The sequence below is a fragment of the Saimiri boliviensis genome, chromosome 2, assembly GCF_048565385.1.
Source record: "Saimiri boliviensis isolate mSaiBol1 chromosome 2, mSaiBol1.pri, whole genome shotgun sequence".
Lineage (NCBI taxonomy): Eukaryota > Metazoa > Chordata > Mammalia > Primates > Cebidae > Saimiri > Saimiri boliviensis.
Genome location: NC_133450.1, coordinates 156,121,788 through 156,133,887, shown reverse-complemented (window position 1 = coordinate 156,133,887; position 12,100 = coordinate 156,121,788). Strand labels below are relative to the sequence as shown.

Genomic DNA, 12,100 nt, shown 5'->3' with positions numbered 1-12,100 from the left:
AATCTTACAGGTATATAGCCAGACTATAATTGTTCAAATATTCTGGAAGTCCTACCTATCTAATAAAATATCCTAATTCATACTAGGCTTCAATTACATAATAATGTATTAAAAGTCCAGAAGGCCATTATGTCAGCATTTCAGGGCAAAGTCACGTATTCCATATCTAAAGCATCATTCCAAATGTATATATTAATGAGGTGTTAATATCAAACATTCAAAAGACTAGCTATTTTGTTCCCAAATTTCATTGGCTGTATTGTAAGTTTTACTGAGGTATAATTATTCAAGCATCTTTGACATCTTTACAAGTTTTATTACTCAAAGCCTCTCTCTAACAAACATATCCTAAATACTTTCAAGGAAAAGTGCTATATTAGCAAACAGTAAGAAAACTGCAGTTTTGCAAACCCAGGTTGCAAGATTCCATTTAACTTGATAATAAATATCTTAGGCAAATAAATACGCTCTCTTTTATAATGACTCTGGCAGAACATAGTTTTAGACTCCCATATTCCCTAGAAAGTATAAAGTCACAACTTTCTACATAGAAAAAATAATCACTCCAGGCCTTCCTAAATAAGCTAACAAATAAATTACCACCATGTGTATTTTCTGTTCACAACTACTTAGGGAATCGCCCATGAGTTTAACAACCGGCTAAAGATTAGAGTTACCTAATAAGAACTCTTCCAAAAATGACAGAAAATTCACATCCTCTATTGGCCAAAAACATCACCAAAACACAACATTTAAGGGAAAAAACAATTTAGAAGATAATTCTTTTACATTAAAAAGGAGAAATTAGAAATACCCCCCAAATGTGGCTTTCTTACTAGGGAAATATTCTCAACTGTTCACAAGAAATATAACAGAAGAGAAATGTAACTCACATATAGTTTTCTAAGGTAATTCATGCTAAGCAACTAATTTGTCCCTATAGTCCCTTAAAATCATCTTGACCAGCAAAAGTGAGGATCAAATCTTAAAGTGGTTAAATCAGGACCTATCAACACTCCCTCCACTTGCAAATGCTGGGAAATAGTCCTTAGTATTACATTTGTGATAATTCAATTCTCCTCATGGCAGCATGTCAAGATGTCATAAATAGTGATTTATTATTTCTCTAGAGTATCAAAAAGCTGCTGACCTAGGAGAATTTGACAAAGGCCTTGTTTACAAAGGAAGACTTCTAAAGGAGAAAAAAAAAAAAAAACCCACAGGAGAACAGCACCACTTTTGTAATTTATAAGTCTTTTTATCCTCTTGCTCCAATACATAATAAATGTCAAAATATTACAGTAATATAAAAAGTGTCACAATTACCTTTTAGAAAAGGATGGGATACGATTTTATACTGGCCTGTATAATGATTTATCTTAAACTTACTCAAAGAAAAAATTTTAAATACTTACCTGCAAAAGTGTTACTTTCTAGTCATACCATGGTCAGGAATACTTTAAACAGAATTCAAGCATTAACAGAGGCACTTTTTTTTTTTTTTTTTTTTTTTGTCAATTCTAAGCCTCAGGTGTTTGTCAAAGCACTTTTCAAGAAACTTGACGAGAAATGCTCAAAAACCACTTTACAAACGAACAAAAGAAAAGATCTAAGGCTGCTTTGAACATGCTCTTGTGGTGAATATTTTCTGTGAAACACCACAGTGCAGTTAGTTCTGATGCTGGGCTGTAACTGTTACAAGTCACAAGAGAAAGGCCGGATTGAAGGAAGCCCTCCCTCCCCCCACCCTCTTCAAGGTTTCTGACACCCGACATTCCTCATTCATTTTAAATATTCTTTACCAAAATGGCATCTCTCTGATGCCCCAAAGGTAGAAGGACCTCTGATCTACTGGGCTGTTTTTATTTTTTATTTTTCCCCTCCGTCTACCGAAATAAGTATCTTTTGGACCTAACAGGTGTCTCTAAAACCCCTCTTTACAACAGCGAACATTTGCATTGTAAGGAAGCACCTGAAGGAAAAAAAAGTAAGTCCAGGAGAAAAGAGCAATTAGATTCCTAAAAGAAAACGTGTGTCTCATTTTGCATAACAATGCAGCCTCTAGGATTCAAACCTGCCACGCCTCTTAACACTTCACCAGTGTGCTAGAGGTAGCCTGGAAGCATTAAAAGTCCAGTACTGGCCAACAAGCTTCCGGTAGTGGCCCCCCAGACAGCAGATGGAAAACATCACTGAAAATATCTGAATGCAAACATGTAAGTATACACATACATAGTATTGGGTATGGCTTTTTAAATTATATTAGCGTTCTCAGTGGTTTCAGAGTCTTTGGTGGTTGGATAGAAATTTTCTGCTACTAAACACCCAAGCAATAATCTCATTATTTATGCAAGCATTCTGTTCAGATAACCAAGGCACACAACCAGGTGTAAATTTTACGTCTTTAGAAATGGAAGTTTGAAATTTAGCTCTGCTATTATAAATTTAACATTTCTGCTATTCCGTAAGGCAGAAATGTTAAAACATACACACACAAACACACACACACTTTCAATGCAGCAAACAAACTGTATCCTTAATGTCTTCCTTGTGCTCAAACAGTACACATACAAAGTCATACATGCCTATATAATGACCAAAAAGGAAACAATGATGACATCTCTCCAAAAAATTACTAGCCCGGGTCGCTTTGCTTTTTCCAAAGCACCAACCTCCATCAGGTTAGGGAATAGGAAAAAAAGAGAGAGAGAGAGAGAGAGAGAGAGAGAGAGAACCTTGCAAAACTCACCCAAAAGTTATATAAACAAAGGAGGAGAGAAGCCCAGTCTAGGCTTTGCACCCATGTGCTACTAAAATTACATAACACCCGGTGCAGACATTGAATAAGGAACGGATTCTGCAAACACCCCCACTCCCTCGACTCCCAAGCCTTCCTTCTTCCCTTAAAAAATCCAAACGCCTGGGAAGAGCGAGTGGACGACTTCGAATATTTATTTTATTACTGGAGTAAATCCTGCGAGAGTTGGAGGTACGTTTAGGCCCGAAGTTTGAATGTGCAACAGCCCCAGGGTGCAGCGACTCACACTCTCCGGAGCCGGAGGAGAAAGAACTGACAAGCAACAGCAGCCAGCAAGGCCTTCTTCCCCCTCACGGTGCCTCCCGCTGGAAAGTTTTCCACGCAATCGATCGGAGGACAAGGAGCCCACTTCCCCCGCCTGCCTGACTTTGCAGGAAAGGCGAGCCGGGAGACCGGAGGGGGCTGGCAGGGAAAGAACTGGAAAGCTCCGCGCACAGCGGGCTGCAGGGCGGCGCAGGCTCCTTACCTGGAGGACGCGGAACAAAAAGGGGCGCGGGGTTCGCGGCGCTTGGGGTGGCGGCGCGGCCGGCGGCGGGGAGCCGGTCTCCGCGCCGCAGCCCTAGGCCCGCGCCACAGCCCGTGGCCCGGCCCCCGCCGCCGCCGCTTCCTCCCTCGCGCGCGTCATGTCACGGCGATCAAACATGTCTGTGTGCTGTGTGCGCTTCGCTGCTGTGACTTCCTGATTCTCCGCCGCTCGAGCGCGCACACACACACTCACAGCCACACGCACACGCCACCCCCACCAGCCCTCGCCACCAAACCTCGCCTTGTCCTCCCGGGGCTCCAGGGGAGGGTGCGGGCAGGAACGGCTACCCGAGCCGCCGCTCCCGACGCACTGGCCCTGGCGCGTACAACACACACTCACACTCACGCGCAGACACACTCGCGCGGGCCGGGAGGGCGCGGAGACTCGAGCCGCGGGAGCTCGCCGCCCCCTCCCACCCCTCCACCCTACTTAGCCGCCCTGCCAAACTTTTTTTTTTCCTGCCTGATCCACGTCCAACTTCCCTCCACCCCACCCCCCAAGCAGCCCAGCTAGCCCCGCGCTCACCACCATCCGCAGCAAACGGCAACCCAGATAAAAATAATAATGCAATCCAGGCGGCGGAGGCGGAGGCAGAGGCGAGCGATCAGACACTGGCAGGAGGCGATCTCCCCGCGTGTACCGGAAACCGGCCCAAGTGCCCCGGCCAAGGCGCGGGTGTCCCCTGGAGCCCGCATTGCCGCGCCCCGCCCAGCGCGCTGTAACTGCCCCCAGGCTGCAAGGCCTGGTGCGGTGCACCCGGGGCACTGTGCTCAGTGTGCGCCCTGTGGCCGAAGGGCGCCGAGGGGCTGGCGCGCCGGACCGGTTATTTAGGGAAGTGCATCGCGACACCTTTGCAGATGGCATGGCCCTGTTTTGCAACGCAAACGGGAGGAGGGAAGACGGCCGGGTGGAGGGGGAAAGCAAAGGAAGGGGTAAACCAGGTTGGGATGGGAATAAAGCAAACTCCTAAGCAGGGAGCGAGAAGGCAGGAGTGCGTGTCATCGCTGGGAGGAGGCTCCTACCAGGTCTCCCCGCCTCCCGCCCTCGCCACCCCCCTATTCCCTCCCCACCGCTGCCCTTCCCCTTCCCGGGCGAACGCCACCGCCGCTGCCCGGTGGTGCGCGGGTCCTGTTTGTGACAGTCAGGCAGAGAAGATTATCCGGATCATGGCCTCCCTTGGCCCGCAGCCGCCGTAGCTCTCCCGGGTCCCAGCGCGCCCCTAGCACCCGGACGCTCGCAGGGCGCCCCACGCCCGCAGCTCCCGCGCCCCTAGCCGGGGGAAGACGCGAAGCAAAAGAACACAGACCCGGGGAGAGGGAGGGCAGGGTCACGGAGCCCGGCAGGCATCTCCGACCTCCTTGGGGGCCTCCTCCTCCCCTCCAGCAGTGCGGCGCGAGCCGGACATCCCGAACTTCAGCACCCGAGCCGGCGCTGCCGCCAGTTACCAGGGGCAGGGACGTCCGCAGCGCCCAGGGCGCAGCCCCCCTAGCAGCCCCTTTGCCTAAAGGCCTGCCTACCAATCAGCGTCCCCATCCCCGCCGAAGGAAACGCGGAAAGTGGAGGTGACACCTCAGATCAGGCACGCACCGGCCCCGCGGCAGTGGCCGCCGCCTCCTCTGCGCGTCAGCTCAGGCTTCTCCCGCTGTGATCCGCTCACGTCTCCGCAGCCGGAGCCCTTTAAACAAGTCCCTGGGAAGCGGGTGGCAGCAGCGTTCGTTGGCGCCCTGCCGCCAGCCTGGGCTCCTCGCCCTCCTTTCCCGTTCCCCTTCCAACTCTTCCGGGGAGGGTCGCTCGGGATGAACAGTAGCGTTTCCATCCTCCTCCCCTGTCCCCCAGCCTTCCCCTCTCCTGCTTGCCACCCCCCACCCCGCCGCGCTTTTAAGGGGATTGGGCGGGGGGGGGGGGGGATTGCCACCTGGCCGAATGTGTGTGTTGCAACCTTGAGTTGGCAGCGCATCTCTGACTACCTACTCAGGATCAAGGCTGTGGTGTTCGGGGATTTTTTTCCTCCTCTGCCCCCTCGAAGTAGTAATTATTACTGTTATTATTAGAACGGCAAGGTTCGGTTGAAACTTTCTCGTTTCTTCCACCGCCGCCTGGGAGCTGTCGTTAGAGCATTCCACCTGAGGCCCGCGGGGAGGAGGCGGGCTTTTTTTGTTGTGGCGGTTGGCCCGCCTGTTTGTTTTGGTCTCCGTGCATGCACAATAAATAATAATTAGGATAATAATGAATAATCCCAGGCGAAGGCGGCGCGGAGCCGGAGGGGTTTGCGCGGCGGCTGCAGCGGGGCGGCCGGAGGGAGGGGAAAGAGGAGAAAAGAGTTGTAAGTTATATTTACCTTGCTCGCGAGGAGTGTGCTGGCTCAATCTCTTCCCTCTCTGAGTCACCCAGAGTACAGAAACGGAGGGAGAGAGGACTAGATTATGAATATGACTTCATTGATGACAGCCGTCCCCTCCTCTTCCTAAACCCGGGCTCCGCCCCGCGTCCCACCCTCGCCTCCTCCGCGGGCGCCGGAAGACGCGCCGCAGTTGGCCCCGCGCGCCGCTCCTCCCTGCCCGCCCGGGCGCGGGTTGGCGGGACGCGCCTGTCACTCGCCCAGCTCGGCGACTCCGGGAGCGCGGGGGGGAGAGGGGGCGGTGTGCAAGAATGTGGATCGAGACGGCTCTACTGTATGCGTGGATCCGTGTGTGTCTGCGAGGCGCCGGCTCTCGGGCCGTGTTTGTGCCTGGAGCAGGGAAACTGCGTAGGAGGCAGAAAGCCCCCAGCCGTGCTGGAGCTGGGCGCCCGCTGTCCCTTCCTGGCAGTCCTCGTCCTCGGGCGCTGCGGGGCTCCTCCGGGGAGGCTGGGGAAGGGGAGGAGGCGAAGCAAAAAGGGAGGGCAGCCGTAGTAATAGCGCGTAGTAGTTTGGGGTATGTGGAGAAGGTGCTGGAATTTAACTGTGCCTCCGCCTGCCAGTGCGAGCCTGCAGAGAGAAAGGGAGGGGACTGGGGGGAGGGCTCCGAGTGGCACCAAAGCTGTTTGTGGCACAGTGTTGACTGTGGAAAAAACGGGCATTGTCGTGCCGGCTGAAACTTTTTCTCCCCCTTCCCCAAGGCTGTCATGATAAATCTGCCCCCTATCCCCCGTAAAAAAGGGAGGCGGGCACAAAGAACATGCCTGCCAAATCTGTCTCTTCTCTGAAGGGACTGCAAGCTTCCCAATGCCAACGAGGGAGAAACGGCCGAGAGGCTGAACGCCTTGTAAATAAGTAAACCCGCCCTAACCTCTCTGTTTACTTCGTGGACTAGACACAGCACTGTAACCTTCGCTCACCTGCCATCTAAGCGAAAACGTACACAAAAATATGGGGAAACAATCCCGTGAGGGCGGGGCTGGCGGGTTGGGGGTGGCTGAAGCATGGAATCTGGTTTTGATTTAAGAAGGGGAATAAATCTCTTCTTCTCTACAGACCGTGGTCTCTTCCCTCTAACCCCGAGTTTAAGACCAATTAAGGCTACAAATTGTAATCTGCTGGCAGTCGCGGTTTTGAGACCTCTTTGCTCCAATTTTCCTTGAAATACAGTACTTTGGCCGGACCAATAGGTCAGTGTTTGGTGAGACAATTTTATTTTTAGTTTTATGAAGTGTGAAAGAATGTTAGGAGATTTTAAATCAGGGGCCTATTATTTTAGACTCAGATTAATGTAGGTGCTTGACTCTTAAAATTAAAACTGTTCCTATGCAGTAGTGTTATGAAAAGTATGATTTATCCCTTTTTTCGTAATGTAATGGCTAAAATTAGTCATTCAAAGTGCACTGTGACTATCTGGTTGAGGATTTTTCCCCCAGAGTAAAATCTTATTTTAAGACCATTTTACTGTTGCAAAATTGGCTCCATTTGAGCAACTGGGTCTGAAATGCAGTTCTAGGATGCTTAAAACTTCAGGCTGGATAAGTTGAAGACAGAAAGGAATGGAAAGAATACCAAATACTGCATGTAGTCATTAAGAAGCAAGAATTGTTTATACCACTGGTCCACTGCTGGCTGAAGCAGAGCCCACCAGGGCATCATTTTCTTGATGGCTAGGAGTGTTGGTGATCATCCACCCTATAGCTTTCTAACGTCATGTTACTTGCTTGTTAGATTTAGCGTCATCATTTTCTGTCTGTCTTGAAGTGAACCTCAAGACAACAAAAGATAACACAGCTAAGAGAAACAGAATATAGTATGCCCTGAAGGATCCATTGTGAGAACTTGCTTTTCTGCCTGAGGATATGCCAGTATAACTATTAACTGGGAAATATATAGTGAGAGATTTTAAAACAAGATTAGTAATGTAGTAAAAGTGTAACATAAATACTTTTAACTGCCTAAGAAGTTGCAACTAATAATATAGCCAGATAACCTCACTGTCTCTAATAAAGAGCTTTAACCTAATGGCAATGCTTATTACATTGAGAGTATTAGGTATCAATCTTTTAGGGTCTGATGTCTTTCCCTGGCATGCCAACCTCACATGCCAATTTTCAGAAATTGATTATTTCACATTTATTCCCTTGCAAATAAATGCCCTTTATCCCCTTAAGTTTCTACCTCCACTTACCAGGCAAATCCTAAAAAAAAAAAAAAAAAAAAAAAAAAAAAAAAAAAAAACCTATTGATTAGTAAGTCACTGAAGAAAGAAACTGCCCATTCCTTCTGGCATTTTGTCAGAGGGGAAGTAAAGAAACATTCCCTTTGTTATGTGTGTCTACTCTTCAGCTCATATAAAATTTTGATGTCATACTTGGAGGGGTTGGTATCCATGTATTATATACACACAGCTATGGGAACTGAAATAAAAGATACCATTGGCTACAGAGATTACAGATAGATATTGCATCTCCCTCTCCCATCACATTGGTCTAAGAAAGCCCCACCTTCCGCCGTCACCCTTCAGGTCTTTCTTCTAAAGATTCGTCTTGTTTGTAGTTTGTACCCCAGCAATTAGGAATTTTATAAAATAAGGCCTAAACTCAGGAGAAATGAAAAGGCAGCATCATTCACTTGGTACAAAAAAGAAGTTCGTAGAACATACAGCATGAGTTTCATGTCTAAGGTAAAACGAAATTTAACAATTGAAGTTAAGGAGGAAAATGATGGGGATTTTTTTTGTTGTTGTTTTGTTTTGCAGAAAAGCATACAAAAGCAAATGTGGTTGGAGGGTAAAAGGACTTCAGGAGGCTGCACAGGGTGCTACATTCACATGAAGCTCTTCTTTTTCAGACTTTGATGAGTCATAATGTGTTCTCTGAACTTGCTTTTCCCTTTCTAGTTTGGTATCAAAAGACAGAAATCACTTTTTCATGTCTGTATGGCCACATTCACTAGTTATGTAAGTCTGCTTTGGTTGGCATTCTGTATAGAGTAGATATTGGGTTTAAAGCTTAATATCTAGATATAGCACCCTCGTAAAGAAAAATTCCATGTACAAAGTTAGGAAGCTTCTAGTCCCAACAGAATACCACCATTCCTCTAAAATACCACCCAAATTCTCTTTATGGTGATATCACTCTTGAGCTTAAAATCCTTTGTCTATTCCCAATCCATTTTACAATCAATTTCAAATTCTTTGCCTATTATCTTAGGCTGGGCTGTGCATAGACAGGTCCCTACCAGCCTTCTTGACCTCCCCAACCCACCACCAGCCAAAATGACTAGGATCAGGGAAAACCCACCTACCGTTTGGTTCCTAAGTGACCACACTGGACATTCTTCCCTCTGACTGAAGTGCAGGTCTCAACCCACATCCTCAAGACTCCGCTATGACCCAGAATCCTTCCAGTGGTCTTCCCTTTTCTCCCCAGGCAGAGGAAGCTGCTTGTCCTCCTCTGCTCCCATAGCAACCAGTGTGTGCCTCCATTATAGAGCTTACCACTTTGATACAATTATTTGTTTGGTGTTGTCCTCTAGATGGTTACTGCCTGGAGGGTGTTTCATCTTTGAAACCTCAGCAATTAGCCTGATAACCTAGCACATTGTGTTGTAAAAAAAAAGAAGAAGAAGAAGAAAAACTATGTTGAAAGAAAGGATGAGAGATAGATAATAAATTTATCTGACATAGAAAATTTAGCAGGTCTTCACTATTAGTAATTATCATGTTAATGAACAACATCAATAAGTGTTCTGAATCTTTATCTGCCAAGTTGAAAAGCTTGGAAAATGTTTTTGGTTTTTGTTTTGTTTTGTTTTGGGGAGGGGGAGGTGGGAAGATAAGGAGAAGCTACAGCTCTTGTAGTCAAAGAAAGAGCACTGACAAGGGCCATGGCTGTGGTTCAGGCCTGTAATCCCAGCACTTTGAGAGGCTGAAGTGGGCAGATCATGAGGCCAGGAATTTGAGACCAGCCTGGCCAACATGGTAAAACTCAGTCTCTACTAAATATACAAAAATAAGCTGGGCGTGGTGGCGGGTGCCTGTAATCCCAGCTACTCTGGGAGGCTGAGGCAGGAGAATCATTTGAACCCAAAAGGTGGAGGTTGCAGCGGGTTGACAGCCCCATTGTACTCCAGCCCAGGCGACAGTGTGAGACAAAAAGAAAAAGAAAAAAGGAAAGAGCACTGACAAGAAGTTTTGTTTATTTTTAAATTAGTCTTGGAGTAACATGAATGCATACCTAGCAATTGTTTAATAGAGTAGTAATAATTATAATTGCAGCTCCCTTTTATTTCTCTTTTAAATTACATGCCTGAAGTTGTGCAGAGACTTGTACATATGTTGTTTAATCCATTTAACCCTATGAGATACATGACTTCATCTCCATTTTACAGATAAGGAAACCGGGAAGGAAGAAGTAATTTGCCTAAGGCAGGGGTCTCCAAAGTGGAATGACCAAGAAAATGTATTGTGATATAGGAAGAACAGAAGAAATTCTACTTCTGTTTTCTTTAATGATTAAAATAAATAATGATTCAAGGACAAAAAAATAGCTTTATGTATATTTATTATACTCATTGACACTTGATCCTAAAGTCTTTACATGGTCCCTAAGTAAACTGGTCATGCGTCATGTAGTGTAGCTAAAGAATACTGAAAAACAAAACGTTCCACAGGCAGAAGGGCGATACTGGCACCTTCTGGTTCTTTCATGGCCATTGACGTCTTTTTAGGCATTGATATTGCCTCAAGTTTGCAGGTTCCACATTAAATAAATTCATAAGATTATAGCATCTAGTTTTAACCAATCAAAAACAATTTCTGTGAAGAAATAGAAGATTGAGATAATACCAATAATATAAGCACAGGTGAAAAACAGGATCAAATTTGCCGGTTTAACCTCTAAGAACACTTTTCCAGCCAAATTGAGGAGTAAAACAATGATAGTCTAATTAGATCTAACAGGAAATAGGTCAAAAACATTCACAATTTTCCGGGACGATTTGAAATTTGGATTTATATTAACTGTCATGAGTGATTGAATTCGGATCTAAGCATGTATTTTTCCTTGAGATACTACTGATTTTATGATATGATTAGCAAGATAATCGAAAATGTTCTGTTATAGTCATCTAATTCTTTTACAATTTTTATTTTGTGTAGGTTTTATAATGCACATATGTTAATAGTGAATACATGTATTATGAATAAATATACATAAATCGTGCTCTGTCCTTTTTTTTTTTTTTTTTTTCTTTTTAACTGTAAGGAGAATGTGATCAAACAACTTGGAGATGACTAAATGATGAAGTCAGAATTTTTAACTAAGCTTGGTAGAACTCCAGACTCAGAGTGATCTGTGTTGCTCATGTGAAAACTGCCCCAAAATCTGTCATCAGTACGGGGTTCTTAATCCATGATGGAGGGTTGATGGGTGTGGAATACAAATGATCTTTGGAGCATTTAAGAATTCCCTGAAACTGTGTTCAAAATTCTAGGATCATGTTCATGTACACTTTTCTGCAGACTGTACATTTCATCAGATTCTCAAGGAGATCTTCCCCGAAAAGGGTGAGAATCACTCACCCAGAGATATCAGCAGTCTCAATAACCTAGGATAATTTTCTGATAAATTAATCCTCTCCATAACTTTTATAAAACTAAGTGTGCACATTTTATATATCCAAACATATCTACCCTTTAAAAATCCTAACTCAGTGTTTCTTTAGATACACCAAATGCATTCTAACTGCCCAATGAAGGATTCCATGTCTTCAGAGATGGGCTTTCTGAGGATAAGTTTATTCTAAAGAATTTCCTCAGTAATACTGCATTATATATTGTTGACTAGACTAGAAAGAATTTTTTGTGTTGTCATCAATATGTCTTTGAGGTTTTGACACATCTTTGGGCAGTTGTACATGAAGAATCAGAACATGCATTTGGGTTCTCAAATTTTCCATCATAAGTTGTTCAAATATTTTCACTTTTGTTCGGCCGGCCATTGTACCTGCTACCCTTTGATCTATGCTGTGCTTCTCCGATTGATCATGTGCTTCTGTACCACTGTGACACTGTAGCTTACCTCTGAGCCCCTCAGCTAAATCCAGATATTCATCTCCCATGCTGTTATATGAGATTTTATTGCAGCATTTTACTTTTTGACCACCTTCAGCTGTTATTGGGTTTATATTTTCAGTTACTAATCATTGCTTTTTGTTTGTGTGTGACCCTTTTCCGGCTTGGCTTATGCTATGTCACCCACCAGATTCTTACTTCAAGTTCAGTACACAAAAGCAGAATTCACGACTGTCTTTTTCCAATCCCATTTTCTACACTTGAAGTTCTATGTAAATTCAA

At 45.3% G+C, this 12,100-nt stretch overlaps 1 protein-coding gene across 6 annotated transcripts in view; it reads right to left on the bottom strand.

Annotated features, from left to right (window-relative positions):
* SMARCA2 (SWI/SNF related BAF chromatin remodeling complex subunit ATPase 2) overlaps nucleotides 1-12,100 on the bottom strand; it is a 224,096-nt gene that overhangs the window by 175,929 nt on the left and 36,067 nt on the right. Inside the window, exon 1 of one of the 6 annotated variants that reach the window (XM_039461271.2) lies at nucleotides 5,683-5,808. The exons of 1 other annotated variant lie outside the window; for it this stretch is intronic. The gene's annotated coding sequence lies outside the window, so the exon portion shown is untranslated. Of the gene's footprint in view, nucleotides 1-3,284; nucleotides 3,557-3,869; nucleotides 4,087-4,861; nucleotides 4,881-4,931; nucleotides 5,114-5,682; nucleotides 5,809-12,100 lie in introns of those variants that run through there. 4 more of the 6 variants (XM_039461275.2, XM_074394739.1, XM_039461273.2 and 1 more) reach the window with 4 other exon arrangements.